Raw genomic sequence first — 19,534 nt, forward strand, 5'->3', positions numbered from 1 at the left:
GGTTCATGGGGGCCCCCTCCCAGCCCCGATATTCAAGCCCTCTTAAGTGACGCTAGAGTCGGCTTCGGTTTCTTGCCACCAAACAATGCTGTACTGGAAGACAGGCGAGCGGATGCGTCTATGCCAGCCGGGGTGGGGGCGGGGAGGGCCGAGGCCGAGTCCGGGAGAGGCGCTCCCTCGCGCGAAGCCTGCAGGCTGGAACTGAGCGGGGAGGCGGCTTCGGGGAGGGGTGCTGGGAACACACAGCACAGAGCCAGCGGGCCGCTCTGCCTCGGAGGAGTCGGTGCCCAGATGTTGATGGGGCTGGTCCGTTCGTGAGGCTGCTGGGCCCTCCGCCTTGGAACAGAGGCCCCGGAGCTCATTTTCAATCAGGCCCTGTCCCCAGCACACAAGCAGAGTTAATTAAACATAGCCTTCCCTTCTGCAAGAAAATGGAAAGCAAGCTCCTGTTAGAACAGTTAGTACTTACAGCCCCCCCCCCCCCCGTTCCTTCCTCCCTCCTCTTAATACCTGGCCTTCATCATCTCAGAATCTGCTTCCCGTCCATCAGTTGGCCCTAAGAAGCCAAGAGGAAAGGAGAGGGGAAGGGACAGGTGACCCGTTTATCCCTCCTTGGGGACAGGGAGACTTTATTTTTCAATGAGGGTCTGGCTGGCCACAGAGCCAGAGTAGAGAGCCAGGCCCCTGCGTTGCTGGGAGCAGGTGTCCTAACCTCTCTGCTGTCTCGTCCATATCACAGGGATCCTATGGCCTCATAAGACTCAGCATCCAATGAGATCTGGGAAGAGAAAGTGTCAAGCCCAGGGCCTAGCATGAGTGCTTCTTCCCTACTCCCCTCCCACTGCCAACGTAGGTGGGGCTAGGGACCTGCGGTACACAAACTTTGCTGTGTGATGTCAGGCTGGTTACTTGGCTTCTATGGGCCTCCGTGGAAGAGAAGGCTATGGGCACCTCTGTGTAAAGCACGTTCCCCAGAGAGCTGGAAGGTGTGCGGACAGACGGGAGAGCACAGGGGTACAGGGCCTGTGACCTGGGCTAAGACCGCGTGCATCCCCTCCGAGCCGGCTCTCCCATTTCCTGGCTGTACCAGCTTGAGGAAGGGGTTGACTCCCTGTGCCTCAGTCCCCTTGCGGGATGGATGGAATCGCGGTGCCGGCAGCATGAAGAGCAGCGCTTAGCCCACAAAGAACCCTTGGTAAGTATCAGCTATTGTTCTTACTCTTATTTTTAGTACAGCCCAGCCCCTGCCTTCAGAGACACTGCTGCCGAACCCCAAAGCCTGTTCTTGGAGGATGAATCTGAGTTGCCATCAAAAGCGACTCTGGAATGAAGAGTCACCGCCTTGGCCAGCTATGTTCCTGTCTGAGATCGGGAAGGGTCAGGAGGGCTTGTTGGCGCCCCGGTTTCATCCTCCTTAAACTAGAGCTACTTCAGCTCAACAGGCTGGGGCGTCAGGAGGGCTAAGTACCCCGAGTTCGTGGTGTGTGGCCCTCCCCGCCATCCACTGGCACTCACTAGTGACTGGGGGACCCTGCCACCTTGAAAGTCCTTGGCAAACTGGGGGCACTGTTGGACACCTGCTACTTGCAGGTCTCATGCCGGGTTCCAGGAACGGACACGGGAATCAGAGCTGGAGTTCCCTGCTGTCGGCGAGGAGGGGCAAACCTGACATGCATTAAACTAAGCGGTGGTTTGGGCTCTGGGATCTGATGAGGAATCCTTCCCAGGGGGTAATACAGCCAGCAGAGTGGGGAGGCACAGGTGCAAGTGCCAGAGGGGCTGAGAGACAGGAGAGGAGCTTCTCAAGATGGGATAATACAGCCTCTCTCAGGGGTTGGCCCTGACACAGCCATTGTGCCTGGAAGTGCATCTTGGGGTCTAACCTGAATCCTTCCTGCTGCATCAGGATCTCATGCTCCCCCAGCCCCCCCCCCATCCCCATCCTCCTAATAACAGACCATGTGAACTCAGGGCCAGCTTGGCAAATTTAAGGTCCTCTAACAGATAGTGAGAGACTTTCCTTGTGGGACTCAAAAATAGCTTGGAAAATAACTCCCAAAGCAGATCGGGCTGTAGTGGAAGGCCTGGCCCTTCTAGCCTTCCGTGGTTACTCCTTTAAAGGGGCAACACTGACAAGGGTGGGTTAGCACCGGCCGTGCTGGACAGCTGAACACTCAGACTGTTGTCGCTAAATTCAGTCTCATCACTTTACACCTTTGAAGTGGGCTGTCATTTTTAAAAAGATTTTTTTTTTTTTAGGGTTTTACTAGAGATGGGGTCGGGATATACCGTGAATGGACAGACTTGTCTTTAGTCTTAGATCTATACCCCTTCCCCAAGCCACTAATTATCATTGAGCGAATGATCGATGAACTTGACTGAGCTGTCCAAAGCTGGAATTGGTTGGGGCAAGCTGCCTGCAAACCCAGCTTCAACATCAGCTCCAACATCAGCTCCAATTGGAGGAAAGTGACATTTTGATCTTAAAAAGGCTGGTGAGCAGAAAGTCCCTTTGGAGCAGGACATGTCTCTGAGGATAGAGACACCAAAAGAGCAGCGAGGCCCTGACCCTCAGGAAGCTGACATTCTAGTTGGGAGAGGAGACATACAAGCAGCTCATGAACCCCCAGCCCTGACCCCCAGCAGTTCCCCCATGGCAGGTATCCCCATCTGCCTCCCTGTGAAGTTCATTGTCTTGTGTGTTGTCCGTCCCCACGCTGTAGGCAGGGACTTGGTCTTGTTCACGGCTGCATCCCGAGTACCCAGCCTAGTCCCCGACAGACAGCGGGTGCTCAAAAAACACATGCTGAATGAACAGATGAGTGAATGAAGGCAGGTAGGATGGCCTTAACAAGGCTTTCCTGGGGTGTGGGATGGCCACAGGGGTCACTCGGGCTCTGGATCTGTGGTCACGTGTCTCCTGGCAGGGTGGAGCCCCCCGCCTCCTCCCCCACTCTGGGATCCTCTGTCTGGCCTGCCCCTGACTCTGTACCTTCTCCAACCACCATCTGCCTGGGCTGATGGCGGAGGAGAGCCAGTAGCCGCTCTCGGCCCAGCTCGGTCTGGGTGGTCAGCATCCAGATGCTGTCTCTGCTCTCCCATCCTGGAACGCTGAGTGGCGGAATCTGCTCCACCCGCCCCGCCTCTGCCCTTGTCTTCTGGACAAATCCTATGCCTGTCAGTGTTAGTATCCGAAGGCTTATTCCCCAAGACGTACTTGGCTTCCATCCACCGCTCATCAACATGATACCTTGGCCAAATGACGGTGTATTATTGAGCATCAATTTATTTATCTATAGAATGAAAATAATAGTAAAAATACTAATTGAATCCCATTATTTTGCAGCAAGGTTTGGTGAGCTAATGCATGTGAAGTCCTTGGTACCGTGCTCAGCACATGAGTAATTTATACCTTCTACTCAGTATTTCGGCTGCCACTCTTGTCATTATTATAATCTTCGATTTTTATGTGTTGGGCACTTAGTAGGTGCCAACAAATCAAGCAGTACTTAGCCTCTTGCTCTCTTTAAAAGACAGAGCTTTTATTTTGTCGTTGTTATGAGGGTGAGTATCGTGAGGATTTGGGTTCACCTGTTTCGGCTAACTCAGAGTTTACCCTTCTGGGTGAAAGTCTCCCTCTGGCCATTGCCAGAAGAGCTCTTCTTGTCAAATCAATATTGAGCAGGGGACAGTCCTGGCCAACACGTGTTCAGAGTCCTCCCACACCCCTTATCTATCTGCATGTGATGGGAGCAAACATCAGAGCCCAGAGAGGTTTGGTACATTATCTAGGGTCACACAGCGTGCTGATCTAACACACACACCCCCACCCAGCCTCTGGTTGAGGGCTCCAAGTGCCAGGCTGCTGTCACCACCACCACCACCATTAATTGTCATCATCTACTTGTGAGTGGAATGCTTAAGTCTTCTAGTCATCTCTGCAACCTTCCTCTCTCGTGATCCTTTAACAGCCCCAGGAGCTGGGCAGAGAAGGTCGGTGTGGGGCAAGATCAACCCAACATTACTGCCATTTTTCAAAGGTGAAAGCTGAGACTCAGAAGTGACTCAGCCTGGCCTAAGGTTACACAGAGGGAGCAGCTCCCCAATGCCCAGCCTGGTTCTCCAGCCTACAGAGCAGGTGTGAGGTCCTGGGCTTGTTGCTTCGTGCTGGTTGCCTCCAGCCCCACAGCTGCCCTCCAAGCCTAGCTCCTGCAGCCCCCAGCTGAGAGCCCTCAAGGGGGTGACCTGCCCCTCTTGCAGGAGACCTCAGAAACAGTTTTAGGGACCTAAGACCCTTGGACACCAACAGGCGATGTCTTTTTTTTTTTTTTTTTTTCCTTCTCTTGCGGAGCAGAAGAGATTTATGGCTTCTGACTCTCGACCCTGCTTTGAACCAAGTTGCACAAAAATAACAGGCATCCCTTCCTGGAAGACAGACAGTGTCTCTGCAATGGGAGGCAGGAGCCCAAAAGCCTGGCGACCTGGGAAAAGTTTCTTCTTATTTAGAAATCACCTTGGGGGGTTTTAAAAAATGGAGTTCATGGAAGAACAGAGTGAAATTTGTCATGGCGACTTCACAGTGTGTTAAAGCACCTGGGATTTCAGGTTGTTCTGGGGCCCATCACTTCTCTCCCAAGGAGGGCAATGTACGAGGTCAGACCAATCCCCCACACCTGGAAGGTGCACTTGAAATCCATCCCCGCAGTTTGGGGAGCCCCTCTTTGACTGATGGGAGTCACTGGCTCTGGGGCCCCAAACCCACCAGGCTCTGATGAGGATTAAGTGAGTTGGTGCAGGTAAAGCACTTGGAAGAGTGCCCAGCACCTGGTGGACTCTGCAGAAGTGCAAGCCGTTGTTACTCTTATTCACGGCATCCATATAACGTTAGGTGGAGGGTAGGAGGCGCATGTGTAATAGAGCAATCCTTCAGTGTGCTGGAGGGAATCACAGGAGAATGAGACCCTTTCGGTCTCTGTCTCTCAGTGTCCCGAAGCTTGCATCTCATTGCATTTAAAAGGAAAAACAGTAAGGACAGCAAAACAAAGCTGGGTCTGACCCAGAGAAGGGGGCCTCTAAGGACAGATTGTTGAACATTGGTCCAGGGAGAAGACAGCCCAGAAGCAGGGCTCTGGCGCCCATTTCACAAACCAGCTGTGTCCCTGGGTCCCTGGGCAGCAGGTCGTTGGGGGTGCCACATCCGCCGGGAGCAGCAGGGGCCTGAGCTTGAACAGCAGGGACATGATGGGCATCTGCCCAGGGGGCGGAGGGTCTGGACTCCCCAGGGAAGGGTCCTCTCTGAGCCTGAGGGCTTCACCTGGCGTCCAGATGCCTCAACGGATGAGCCTGTTCTGGAAGATCTAGCCGCTGGTTCTTCCCTGAGTCGGAGGAGAGGTGGTTACATCACCTGCAAGATCAAGGCCACCTCTGTCCCCACTGGTCCTGCCTTATGTCTGTTCTTGTCTCGCCTAGAAAAGGTCTAGAAGAGACCCCCGGGGCTGCAGATGATATGCCACATGGACCCCTACAGGTGATATTGCCACATGGACCCCTTCCCACTTGCACCCACTGCCTCGTGTCCAAAGGCAGGGCAGCCTCCATCTGGTTCCGGGCAGGAGGCTGGGCCACAGAGCAGCGACAACAGTGCTCTTTAGACCCGTGTCCCTAAAGCACTTACTAGGCACTGGGCAAAAAGGGTGGGATCTCTTTTAATGCCCCCAAATAATCCCTTGAGGGTGCTGGGCCAACCCCATTTTCCAGAAGAGAAAACAAAGGCTCGGAGAGAGAAAACAATTTGTCCCAAGTCATGGTTTGAAAGAAGCAGAATCAGGATTTGAACTGAGCTATGTGTGATTCCATTCTTAACTCCCACGCTGCTGTGTGCTTTATAAAGTGGGAAGTAACTTAGTTTTCTTTTTAATTAATAGATCCACTCCCCATCTTCTTCTTCCTTCCCTTCCTCTTTCCCTCCCTTCCTTCCTTTTTACAGATTCCAAAGTTTTCCCACCCATTAATTTACTGGATCCTACGAGGAAAACTGGGGGATTGCCTCCGCATTTTCACAATGAGGGAACTGAGGCCCAGAGAGGTAAGGTGATGTGCCCTGAGTGGGGGCGGGGAAGCCGGGGCTCCTGCCTCCTGTCCCGACACGCTGGGCTAGAGGCGGCTGTGTGTCTGGGAGAAGCCACCAGGGTGTTCTGCCAACAGAAGCAATGATTATCATAAACTCATTCCCAGAGTATCATTCCCCTTTTTGCAGAGATTGGATTTCCGTTGTTACTGAGGGCCACATTCCCCAGCCCTCCACTACCCCCTCCAGTTTTGCAGCACCCTCCCTCTGCTGCAATTTAACCAACTTATTCATTAACTGCTATGTGCCCAGAAGGTATTTATATCAACTGCGTGTTTGGAAATTCAGCTGCACTTGAAGTGCGGGTAACAAGCTGATGACCTGCTTGGGGATGGGTGAGACCTGGGGAACCTGCTCTGGCAGGCCTCACCTTCCCGTGACCCCACGTGTGCAGAACAGCCCCAGCGGCTCTGAGAGTGGAAGCCTCAGGAGGCAGGGGGCTGACACATGTGAGTGCTGTCATTGTCTCGCTTCCAATCTTCCCTACCACCTAGCCTTTCTTCCTGTCTCCCTCCCTCCCTTCCTCCTTCCTTCCTTCCTTTGTTCTTTCTTTCCATTAATCCATTTCCCTTTTTCCCTTCCTTCCTTTCTCCCTTCCTTTGTTTTTTTCTTCCATCCATCTTTCCATCTTTCCATCCATTCATCTTTCTTTCCTTTGTTCCTTCCATCCATCCTTCCATCCATCCATCCATCCATCCTTCCTTCCATCCATCCATCCATCAATCCATCCATCCATCCTTCCTTCCATCCATCCATCCTTCTTTCCTTCCATCCATCCATCCTTCCTTCCATCCATCCATCCTTCTTTCCTTCCATCCTTCCTTCCTTCCTTCCTTCCATCCATCCATACATCCTTCCATCCATCCATCCTTCCATCCATCCTTCCTTCCTTCCTTCCTTCCATCCATCCATCCTTCCTTCCATCCATCCATCCTTCCATCCATCCATCCATCCTTCCATCCATCCATCCATCCATCCATCCATCCATCCTTCCTTCCATCCATCCATCCATCCTTCCTTCCATCCATCCTTCCTTCCTTCCATCCATTCATCTCCCCTCCCTCCGTCCGTCCCTTCCTCCCTTCTATGTATCCTTCTTTCTTTCCTTCCATTCATCCAACCTTCCTTCCACCCATCCATGCATCTCTCTATTTCTTCCTTCCTCCTTCCTTCCTTCCCTCCTTTGTTCTTCCGTACTTCCATCCATCTCTCCATCCTTCCATTCTTTCTTTCTATGTATCCTTCTTTCTTTCCTTCCTCCCTTCCTTCATTCCTTCCGTCCATTCATCTTAATTCACTCATTACTTCATTAATTTAATGACTGTCTACCATATCCTGCTCTAATTTTCTTATTTTCCAAAGCACTTACCACCATTTAACATGCTGAAACATTTATCTATCTATTGATCAATCTAATTGATCTATCTATCCTCATTACTGTTTATTGCCTATCTTTCTCCACCACCATTTTTCGTTCCCTGACTAGAATGAAAGACCTACAAGGCCAAGAACATTGGTTTTGTTTACTTGTATTCTAAGTGTTGCCCAGTAGGCACTTAATAAGTGTTTGTTAAGTGAGTGAATAAATGTGGATATAATATTAAACAAGACACAAATTTATAGAAATTAAGGTAAAACTGGAGACTTCAAATACATAAAGAAATGCATTTGTCTGGACCCTTACAGGCAGTATTTCCTTCCATCTGCTTCTAGTGCTTCTTATGAGGGAAAGTTTGAGGACACAGGCCAATAGGAGGAATTCTTACTTGGCATTCTGAACTTCCAGCATCTGACCCCTGCCCTCCTCTTGTCACTCTCTAACAGGAGTTGCAGCGAGTTGGACTTGCTCTTGCTTTCCAAACACACTTTGAGCTATCTTTTCATACCTCAGGGCCTTTGCACATGCTCCCCTTCTTACAGGAATCACTTTTACCCTCTTATCCATCTGGAAAACTTTCTATACACTATTTGGGGCTGGGTTCAGAGTATACCTCCTTTGGGAAGTGTTCCTAGTCTTTTTTCTTCCCATTCTGGGCAAAATTATACCAACCTTCTGCCTCTTGTGATTTCCTCTACTTGAAGAACATTTCAGATGGTGAATTTGCTTATTTCTGTCTGTATCCCTTCTTGGCATGGGAGCGAATTATTGTAATAATGACTATTTGTAGAATTATTATAATGACAGTGGCTACTGATTATTAGGTACCTATCATTTACTGTTCAAAGTGTTTCAACATTCAATCCTCATAATAACTTTATGAGGTAGGAGCTACTATTTTCCCCATTTATAAAGGAGAAAATCAGTACAGAGAGATTATGGTAATCTACCCAAGATTACACCTTAAGAAATGGTGGAATGAGAAATAGAGCCTGGGGAAGCTGACTTGGGATCCCCTGAGTTGAATGTCTCTGTGACATTGGACAAGACCTGGCACCTGTTCTGGTCCCATCTTCCCCATCTGTACATAGAATTGTTAGTATGAGGTAATGTTCAAGGACTCTCTCACTGAAGATGCTCTTTGGAGTCTCTTCTGTCTAGAGATGATGTGGCAACCTCTTCCTTGTAGAAACATGGTGGGGACCCCAAAAAGTTGGGAGAAGAGGATGTCAGCAAGCATTTGTTTCTAGGACAGTTTTGGTCTGGGAGGATGTGTGGGGAGATGGGTGATAGTGTGAACATATCAAAGATTCTTTCTGGACTGTGTTATATTGTATTGTTTTCCCTCAGTTCTCCTTTCCTTCCTGCCTTACTCATGGCTTCCCTGTGGGAAGAATATACTTTCCCATTGACTTTAGACTTAGTCATGTGACTTGCTTTGGCCAATAGAGTGTGGGTGGAAATAATTGTATGTTTATTCTAAGAGAATATCTTTAGAGCCACAGCCAGCTCCTGCCGCACCGTTGAGCTCCTGTTCTCAGAAGACTGAGAAAGTCTGAGACCAGAGGTCCTAGAATAAGGACACATGGAACAAATTGGTTTCCACTTAAATTAGCCTGGAGTCGGCCTGGCCCACCTTAACTCAGCCCACATCAACTGAACTCTAGATGATCTACAGGTCTATGAGTATGAAACACCTATTTGGCATCATGAGTCATTGAAAACTTGGAGATGTTTGTTACACAGCATTGGTATAGTGGAAATCTGACCAATGTATAGACTAAAGGCCAGACCAGTGTAAGTGTAGCATCCTTGTTGAATTATATTGTCCTTAGTCATAAAGAGCTCTAACATTAATGTCAAAGTAGCAACAACATTTGAGCAAACAGGTGATATTCAAACTTTCTGAATTCCTTGCTAAGCATAAGCAACATCTTGCAAGGTGGGTAAGGGGCATATTGATGGACAGACACCCATATAACAGCTCTTTGTCCTTGTTGTTACATAGCTAATAAAGTTTTATTTTCTCTGCTAATCAAACATGCTTCCATGCGAAGTGCCTAGTCCCAGCCTGCTGGAGGAAGAGGCTGTGAGTGGGCAAGGCCTGTCCCCTCTGTCACTTTTGGCATATTTAACCTACAATGAGGATCTCTGTGGTTTGGTGCAGGAAGGACATGGAGGAATCTGGTTTGGATTATTTGAGATATAAGCAATGAAGGAAGGCATCCCAGCAGAGAGGCTGATGTGTCCTCTTCCTCCAGCTCTCTGAGTCTGTCATATGGATGTGGGTGGTTTTGGTGGCGTGTTGAGGAGGAGATGAAAATGGTGGGAAGGGACTTGAAAGGTTTTTGTAATTTTGGAGCCTACACAATCTTTGTGAAAGTCTCTCTGATTCAAGCTTGGCTTGGGCATTGCCTCCTCCCATGATTCTGCATATGCCAATAAAATATCCTGTGATCCCTCCAGCCTGTTTTCTTAATTCTCATGACCTAAGTCTAGAGTCATGGCTGCAGTGATGAACAGGTCCTGTGGTTATGACAGACATTGTCTCATGAGATCCCATATTAGTTTCTTATGGCTGCTGGAATAAATGTCCACAAACCCAGTGGCTAAAAACAACATCTCCTACAGTCCTAAAGATCAGAGGTCTGAAATCAGCCAGTCAAGGTGCGAGCAGAGCTGGTTCCTTCTGGAGGCTCTGAGCGACAGCACGTTTCTTTGCCTTTTTCAGCTTCTAGAGACGCCTCTTCCTTTGACTCGTGACCCCTGCCTCCATCAGCCCAGCCTCTTGCTTTCATTCTCACATTTCCTAGTACTGACTCCGCTTCTACTGTCCCTCTTATGATTACATTGGTTCCACCTGGGATCCAGGAGGATTTTCCCATCTCAAGATCTGCAAAGTCCCTTTTACCATGTAGTGTAATATATTCACCAGTTCTAGGAATTAAGATATGGATGTCTTTGGAAGGGGCATGTCTACCTCAAAGACCCTGGAGGGTAGGAAACGCAGGTACTAGTACCCAGTTATTTCCATTTTACAATAGAGGAAATAGAAAACAGTAGGTTGTTGATCCGGGACCAGAGCCCAGACTTATGACTCCTACTCTTTAAGCTATTATTTTTTTAAAAATATTTTATTTATTCATTTAAGAGAGAGAGAGAGGAAGAAAGGAAGAGAGAGCATGCGCATTAACAAGGGGGGAGAGGCGGAGGGAGAAGCAGACTCCCCCCTGAGCAGGAAGCTAGATGTGGGCCTTAATCCCAAGACCTGGAGATCATGACCTGAGACGAAGGCAGATGCTTAACCCTCTGAGCCACCCAGACACTCTTTTAAATTATTGTTATTATTTAGTAGTATAGTAATTTCAATGATAGTAACATTCATTCAATGTTTGTGATGTGCCCAGCCATGTGCTAAGCAACTTTACATATGTTATGCTGTATTGTTATCCCCATGGGACTTAGGGAGGCACTAAGTTGTGGAATCAGGATTGGAATCCATGTCCTTTGTAATGAAAAAGACGCAGTGGATGTTGTTTATCAGATCGTCTTTTCCAGACCAGCCCACCCATCCCAGCTGCTGAGAAGGCTGACATCTAACAGCACACAGCTGCCCTCTTCCCCAGAGAATTGCCCTTGGCCTCCAGGAGCCATTTTGGGGGAAAAGCTTAGAAGATTGCCCCTCCTCCAAGGATTCCCCTAGGAAATCGCTAGTGGATAATGATGGATAACAGAGCTGACCCGCTTCCCTCAAGGTAGGACAACTCTGGGATGTCTTTCACACTCCAGGACTCCCCAGGGGATAGAAGCTAGATTCCAGCTGACCCCACTCCTTATTTAGCTTCTCCCCCTACCCCCATCCTACTTCACCCACTCTCAGATTTCTCCTGCAGGCTGTCCTTCTGGAAATCGCTTCCATTGGAATTACAGTCTCAGGCTCTACCTGCAGGGAGCCTCACCTAAGACACGGTCTTAGTTAAGAGTAGGACAAGGAAAGAGAACCAGGAAGACTACTAAAGGGTGAAGGATTTGTTATAGGGATTTGATCTCACACAGTTGTGGGGCCTGGTTTAACAGTCTGTGTAGAGTTGTTGCCTCTGCATCTAGTGTTTATCCTGAAGACAGCCAGGCAGGCAGTTTGGAAAAAAAGAAATGCAGTAAAGCAAACATGACATCTGTAAGAACCCACAGTGATGCGCTGGAACTCGTGCAGGCCTCCCCATCTCCCAGCTCCTGACCTGCAAAGAAGCTGACATTCTTTATGTCAGAGTTCACAGCACCCTGCCTAGGACCTGGCGATGCTGGAGGAGGTGATGTGCCAGGAGCTAGTGTTGCCGTGGGCCCAGTTGCTGCTCTATCCCTACGAGAGGAGCCATGTGTTGATCCTACACCGACCAATGGGCAAGGCTGACTGTTGCCTCACTTCACTTCTGCCTTCTGATCCCAGTCCCAAGCAAATCACTCTACTGCTAACCAAACTCAGAGCCAGAAGGGGAAAGGATTCTTGGAAATGTAGTTCCAGCTTCGTTAAACTGACTCGGTATGATCATCGGTCCCCCATGTCAGCCTGGCACACGGACACACCTCTTTAACCATACTGAACTTCCAAATTAAGATTTATAGCAGACATGAAAAGTACAGCATAGGGATTACACTCAGCAGTACTGTAATAACTTTATGCAGTGACTATACTTATCATGAGTATTGTGATTATATGGAATTGTCCAGTCGCTATGTTGTACACCTGAAATGAATATCAGTCATACTTCAATAGAAAAAATAAAACATCAGACCAGAATCGTGCTTCTTTCTAATGTAATAGAGCTACCCCTGGTATAATCTAAAACACACTAACCTTCCTCCCCAAAGAAGATACAAAGTTCCTTTATCTTCAGGTGATGTTCGTATCTATTCTAGGTGGGTCACAATCCTTGGTGGGCAGTCTGTCATTTAAATACTGAATGATCAGTTAGCAACTGTTAAGTTATTCGAATAAGAATAATCTTATTCGAGGTGGTAGGGGAATCAGGACAAGGGAGGCAGGAGAATCAATTAGCTTCCATACAGAAATTGTCATACAGAATAAAGAAGAAACTCTCCAGTCTGTCCTCTTCCTCCTTCCTTCAACTGGTTATGTATGTGATTGTAACTGGTATTTATGATTTCCTTCTTCCACTACTCATTTCATATTCTGCTCGCCCTCAGTGGTAGGTTTGACTTGTTATGGTTCCTGTTGGGGTAACCCAACTTTCATTCCTTAAGGGTCTGGACCATTAGCTGTCTTACCTATTATGGGTGGTTGTGTTCACCTGTTTGTTTTTATTTTAATTCCAGTGTAGTTAATTAATATACAGTGTTATATTAGTTTCAGATGTGCAATATAGTGATTCAACTTTTAAAAAAAAATTTTAAGGGCGATTATGTTTTTTAATTGCTTGTATCACAGGACATGGGAATATTTAAAGGTGCCTCAGGGGGGTCTCTTGAATTCAGGGAATCTTCCTGTTTATCCTCATTGGACAACAGCAGCCCAATTTCCCCTGATATTCAGAATCAATCACTCTAGCCAGTCTGGAGACCCACTTCTATGCCCATGGATTCATTGACCAGGAGAGCCCAATGTAGCCACAAAGAAATCTCAACTCTAATTTCATGGGGCCATTATGCCTCATGGTGCAGGCATTCCTCCTTTGGGAACTAAGATTTCTGGACAAACACACCTAAAGTCCTGGAGACAGCAAAAGTTTTGCTAGTGAATTATATACGATAATAGGGAGAGGAGCCATATTCATTTCCACCCCAGTTCCTGGGCCTAGGAATCTTGGCCATGAGATGAATAGCACTGTGTATTGGCTGCTGATTTTAGAGCATAGATTGCTTTCGGGAGGATGTTGCCCTAGCCCTCAGGATGTTGCCATAAGGCTGGTACTGTAACCAAGCCTTCAAAAGGCCATTCCACCATTCAGTCAGATCAGCTGGTTCACGGTGATGAAGATCATGGTAAGACTAGTGAGTTAGTGACTAGTGAACATAGGCCATATTGGGTGCCATATTGAGGGTTCAGTGCTGGCCTCTGTAGTTGGTGCTTGGGTACTTAGCTTGACTGTAGCTAGCTCAGCCTCGAGTAGCTAGCCTTGACTGTAGCTAGCTCACGTCCAGTTTGCTGTGTCCTTGCATCTCCTCTGTCCTTTCCTCCATGGCCATTTTGCTTATAAGCCCACAGGTAATGATGGAGAGGTCTTGGGAAAGAGTTTGGCTGAAATCCACAAAATGGACCACTTTTCCTATCCACTTATTAGAATCCCCCTCCACTGAAGTGACTCTGATGCACACTGACACAAGCATAGATCTGTTCACCCATCTTCCCATTCTGCAAATTCTGGCCATACGCTTCTCCCCAAGGCCGCATTTCACCAATTTTCCAGTTACGTTTCTTCCAAGTGCCTGACGAGTCAGCCAGCCCATTAGCCACAGCCCATATATCAGTGTAGATGTATACCTATGGCCATCTCTCTTCCTAGGCTAAATAATCAAAGTCCTGCCATGGATAGGATTTCCTTGACCTCTGGCTCCAAGGGCAGGGCTGGCCGGTTGCGCCTTCATATGATGCAGAACCTCCTGTAAACTGGAACATTTCTTCTCTTTCTCCTTCTTCTTCTTCTCCTCCCCCGCCCCCTCCTCCTCCTCCTCCTCCTCCACCTCCTTTTTAAAAGATTTTATTTATTTGACAGACAGAGATCACAAGTAGGCAGAGAGGCAGGCAGAGAGGTGCGGGGGGGGGGGCGGGGGAGTAGGCTCCCTACTGAGCAGAGAGCCTGATGCAGGGCTCCATCCCAGGACCCTGGGATCATGACCTGAGCTGAAGGCAGAGACTTTAGCCCACTGAGCCACCCAGGCACCCCTCTTCCTCCTCCTCCTCTTCTTCTTCTTCTTCTTCTTCTTCTTCTTCTTCTTCTTCTTCTTCTTCTTCTTTTTTTAAGGATTTTATTTATTTGAGAAAGAGAGAGTGGAAGAGGACAAGCTGAGGGAACAGTAGAGGGAGAAGGAGGAGCCCAGTGTGGGACTTGATCTCAGGACCCTGGGATCATGACCTGAGCTGAAGACAGAGGCTTAACCATCTGAGCCACCCGGGTGTCCCCCCTTTTTTCTTCTTTAGTCAACTTGTCAGCGAATTCCACATGAGGTCATAGGTTTGGGTTGAGAGAGAGAAAGTAACATAGCCTGAGCAGGAGAGAGGGGCATTTGAAGTATTGGATCAGGAGACTTACTTGAGTCTTCTTGAGCTGCTTGATCTGATCTATGTGCCACTTCCATTCAATGATGAAATTGCCACTGCGAATGCTCAATTTTATGGTTTGGTTGCTCAGACAACACTCAGTTCATTGATGAGCAGCTCAGAAGGCATGTTAACTTGGGGCCTGCGATCAAGCTTCCAGTGCCTAGCAAGACCCAATGGCAATCCAGAAGCCACTTCTCAGAAAGAGAATAATTACCTCCTGAGAGTAGCATGGCTTTTCTCTGAAACCTTAAGGGCCTCTGCTATTATTCGCTGGTGGGGCCTGCCTGAGTCTGGTACAATATCCCTACCCACCGCAGACCCTTCACATAACGTCAGCCCTTCTGGGTCCCACAGACCAACTGGCAGAGCAGCTCACTTGGCGGCCCACACCTGTCGGGGGTGGACGAACAGGTCTTGCGTGATAAATCCATTTCAACATTTCAATATCCCTAAGCCTTTGGATACTCCCCTCTACCATCTACCGGGGAAATGCTGGCACTGGAACTCCATTTAGTGGAGGCCACCTTTGCATCCAGGGTTTTAGTCCATCAACCAAACAAACAGAGCTGGTCCCAGCTGCTCGAGCGAACACACTGAATCCAGAATTTCTGCTTACTACACCCACGTCAATGCATTTGGCCTGCTCTGACACTCTATTTTTTCCACTCTGATCCAATATCCTAAGGGCTCATTCCGAGAACTGCAGAGAAGGGGATGACGGGAAATGTCATTACGGCTGAACTGAGTTGACACAGTGCAAAGCACGGCAGACAGCGTGCCTTGTTTTACCTTGTGGCCTCTTTCAGCTTCCCAGCAAAGATACTGTATTTCCCTGGAAGAGGGGTGTGTGTGTTCTTAGACCTACAAGGGCAAGTGCAGTAGCATTCTTGCCCCAGATTGAGACGCAAGGTCACCCTCAGAGTCACACTCATCCTCTATGGGGCATTCCCCCTCTCTGTGTAGTAATAATAGTTATCCACCTCCAGTCTTCCTTTAATTCACATCATTTCACCTAATTCTGATGACCTTAAGGTGAATCACTAGCCCCATTTTACAGATGTAGAAACTGATGCTGGGAGGAGGGCCTGGGCGGCAAAGTTGTGTCACTGGCAAGGGACGGAAATGAAATTCAGATGGAGTTTCCAGCTTCTGTGTCCAAAGCATACTAGGGGGAATCTCCACCCCCCTTTCCCTGCCGGATTAATATCCATACCAGATTATGGGGAATGGATTGCATATGGAACCCCAGAACCATAGAACCCCAGATCCCATAGATGAGATCCACTTTAGGATTAAGGAAATCAGAGCCCAGAAAGGTGAGGCAGTTTGTCCAAGGCAACCCAATGGGTCATTAACAGGACTCAGACCAGAAGGGGACAGCCTGAGCTACCCCCAGGGGGGCAGGAATTAAGTAGCTAAATGAGCTTGCCCTTCCAAATCTGCCTGAGGCTGGGATCCACATCAGCCTTGGACAAAAATGCCTGTTCGGGAGTGACGCAGGTTCTCCTGCCATACCCTCTTGTCCTAGGAGCCAGGTAGAAACCAGATTTTGGCTCTAACCAAGCTGCATGAACAGCCGCCTCATTGTCCCCATCAATGTGTGCAGAGTCCCTTTTGCAGGTCACCAGATGCAGCTGGGATTTCTTCTGCTTCACTTTGTGCAAAGGGAGTGAGGAGTCTGTCTTCCTGCCTCCCATGGAGGCAAAGGACCTAACCCTTGAGGACTAGCCTGGTTTGTGTGTTCAATAAAAACACACAAACAATGTTGTCTTATTCTGGGCTCATCCAGGCAAAAACCAGTGTGGACACTCCTGCTCAGGGGGCTGGCATATCAAGTTCAAGGGATTCTCTAGGGCATCCAACAAAAGTGTCATTTCCTTGACATGTGGCCCGTCAGCTCTTTCTCTGCCTGCAGAGGCTGAGGAAGCAGCAGGCACTGGATGAGGAGGGCTTGGGCTGGATTCACACAGCCATTCAGCAGATATCATTGAGTGTCCTCCGTGGGCTGGCACTGCCGGAGGGTCTGGGATGTGTCAGCGGTACAGCAAACAATACCTTGCCCTGCAGAGTCATATTCTAGCACAGAATTTAATAAAAACAACAAGTAACTAAATTCTGTAATGCGGCCGAGGTAATCTGTGACATAGGAGAGGGTAAAGCAGAGCAAGGTAAGGGGGCAGGAGTGAGGGGCAAGAAGGTGAGGTGCGGAATTAAAACGGGAGGTGAAGGAAGGTTTCACTGGGAAGGTGGGATTTGAGCCGAGACTCAAAGGAAGTAAGGGAGGCTCCCTGTGGATGTCGGGGGGGGGGGGGGAACTGCCAGGCAGTGGAAACAGTCAGTGCAAAGGCCCTGGGGAAGGAGAATGCTGACATGTTCTAGGAATGGTGAGGAGGAGACAGTGGCTGAGCAGAGGGGAGTGGGGGTGATGTGGGAGAGGAGACAGGAGGTGCAGGGACAGAGCCTGCCGCCACTTGAGCTGTGGGGAGTGAGGACCAGGCTGAAGGGTGTCCATCCACCTGATAAGCATCCAGTATGGTAACTTACATGTGTAAAGGGTGTCTCAGGCTGCTGCATAGAGAACAGACTGCAGGGGGTGGGTGGGGAGGGGCTGTTGCAGTAACCAGCTAGGTGAGAAGTGATGGGGGCTCAGACCCAGATTGCTGGAGGGGAAAAGTGAGCAGACTTCAGAATTGGGACATTTTATTTTCATTTATTTAGTTTTAAAGATTTTATGTATTTATTTGAGAGGAGAGAGAGCATAACTAGAGGGAGGTGCAGAGGAAGAGTGAGAGGGAGAAGCAGACTCCCCACTAAGCAGGGACCCCAATCTGGGGCTCGATCCGAGGACCCCAATATCATGACCTGAGCCGAAGGCAGATGCTTAACTGACTGAACCACCCAGGTGCCCCAAAAAGTTGGGAACATATTTTAAAAGTAGAGCCAATAGGATCTGCTGATGGGTTAGATGTGGGGTGTGGGAGGAAGAGCTGATGCCAAGCTTCTGAGCAACTGGTTGGGTGGATATGAAGCAGATCTTTTGGACCAGCTCTGCCACTTACTGGCCAGGGTACCTTGGACAAGTGACTTACTTAGCATCTCTGTGCCTCCGTTTCCTCTACTGTAAATTCAAAAGAATGATAGTCCCAAGTTCCTCAGATGACTATGGCACCTGATCTGGTACACAGTCAGTGCTCAATAAATGCCAGCTCTCGTTATGATTATTGTTGTTGCTACCTGGGGTGGGCTCTAGACCAGGGGTCCGCAAACCGCAGCCTGAAGTGTTGCTTTCATCAAGGAAGGACCCCTTGAACACAGATTCGTTTGTGTACAGATTGTGTGTGGCTGCTTTCCCACTGCTGGTCCAGTTGAGTCTTTGCAATAGACACTGCGTGATTGCAAAACCAAAAATATTTACAACTCCAGACACGAAGTCTGTGGACCCTTGCTCTAGACCAAATTGACTTGTTGTCAGAGCCCGATTCAGGAAAGATTTCTCACGCTCTCTGAGGTGCTGGGACAGGGGTGGAGTGCCATGGATGACCTTTGCCCCCATCCTCACCACACTGAGGCCATCCCTTGCTCCACCCCCTGCCTTGCCTAGGCCTGTGGCTCACTTCTGGAGAGATGCCAGGGCCACACAGCCCTCCTTCCTGAGCGTGGTGCTGCAGAGTCATAGGCTGAGTGGAGAGCTGAGTCGTTGATGGGCGTGGTCCTGGGGGCTGATCTGGATCTGCCAACAGCTGAGGCCACGGAACCGTGTGGTCCTGCCTCCCTCTCACCCTCCCCAGCTCTGCAAGGCCTTTCCGGGCAAAGTTTGCCCATCACCTATGACCTGGGGAGAAGGCAGCCCAGCTGGGGAGGCAGCCAGCCAGGCTAGGATGTGGCCGTGCCTCTCATGGGCCGTGCATGGCTTGGGCCAAGTCACCCTGCCTCTTGGAGTCTGGGCTCTCACCTGTAAAACATCTTCTATGTTTGGCCCAGAGTGAAAACTCATTTCCTCAGGAACCTTGGCTGCCTTGTCTACATCCTAATATCAGGACCTCATCGCAGCGCCTGGCATGTGGCAGATGCTCAGAAAACGTTTGCTGAGTGAATAAGGGAGCGCAGAGCCTGCGTGGTGGATGCCGGATCACCAAGCCTGTTTGGTGATCATAATGTTGCTACGAGATTGTAGGATTCTCTGCAGCGCTGTGTCAGGGGCAGCTGTGATTCCGGGGCCTGGGTGGGGTTTCAGGGGCTGCCTGAGGAAGGAGCGAGACCATGGAGTTGCGGAGGCCGCCAACAGGTTTGGGTTCCCTGGGGAAGCGGGCGAGTGAGTGAAGGCCGTGGGCAGCTCTGACACACACACGCAGAGACAGGTGATAGATGAAAAGACAGACAGAAAGATAGATTGACAGATAAATAAATACAAGACAGAAGGAAAGGCAGACAGGCAGGTTGCCAGGCAGGCAGATAAATAGGTAGATAAGTGGCGGCTCGTGTCCTCCGCACCCAGCCCTCCTCCTACCTCCGCTGTCACATACTCCTGGTGAGACAGCCAGCCTCATGCTGACTCAGAGCCGGAGGCCCCAGGCCTCGGGGGACATTCTGGGGATGGCAGTGTCCTACCAGCCCAGCTGCCTTTCCGGGCAGATGTCAGGACAAAGGGAGGCCAGAGAGAGCCTGGCTACAGGTGGGAGACTTGGGCGTGAGCCTCAGCCCTGCACTCACTGACCGTGTGACCTGGACCAGTGTCATCTTCTGTCCCAGA

The sequence above is a fragment of the Mustela nivalis genome (assembly GCF_964662115.1).
Source record: "Mustela nivalis genome assembly, chromosome: 10".
NCBI lineage: Eukaryota > Metazoa > Chordata > Mammalia > Carnivora > Mustelidae > Mustela > Mustela nivalis.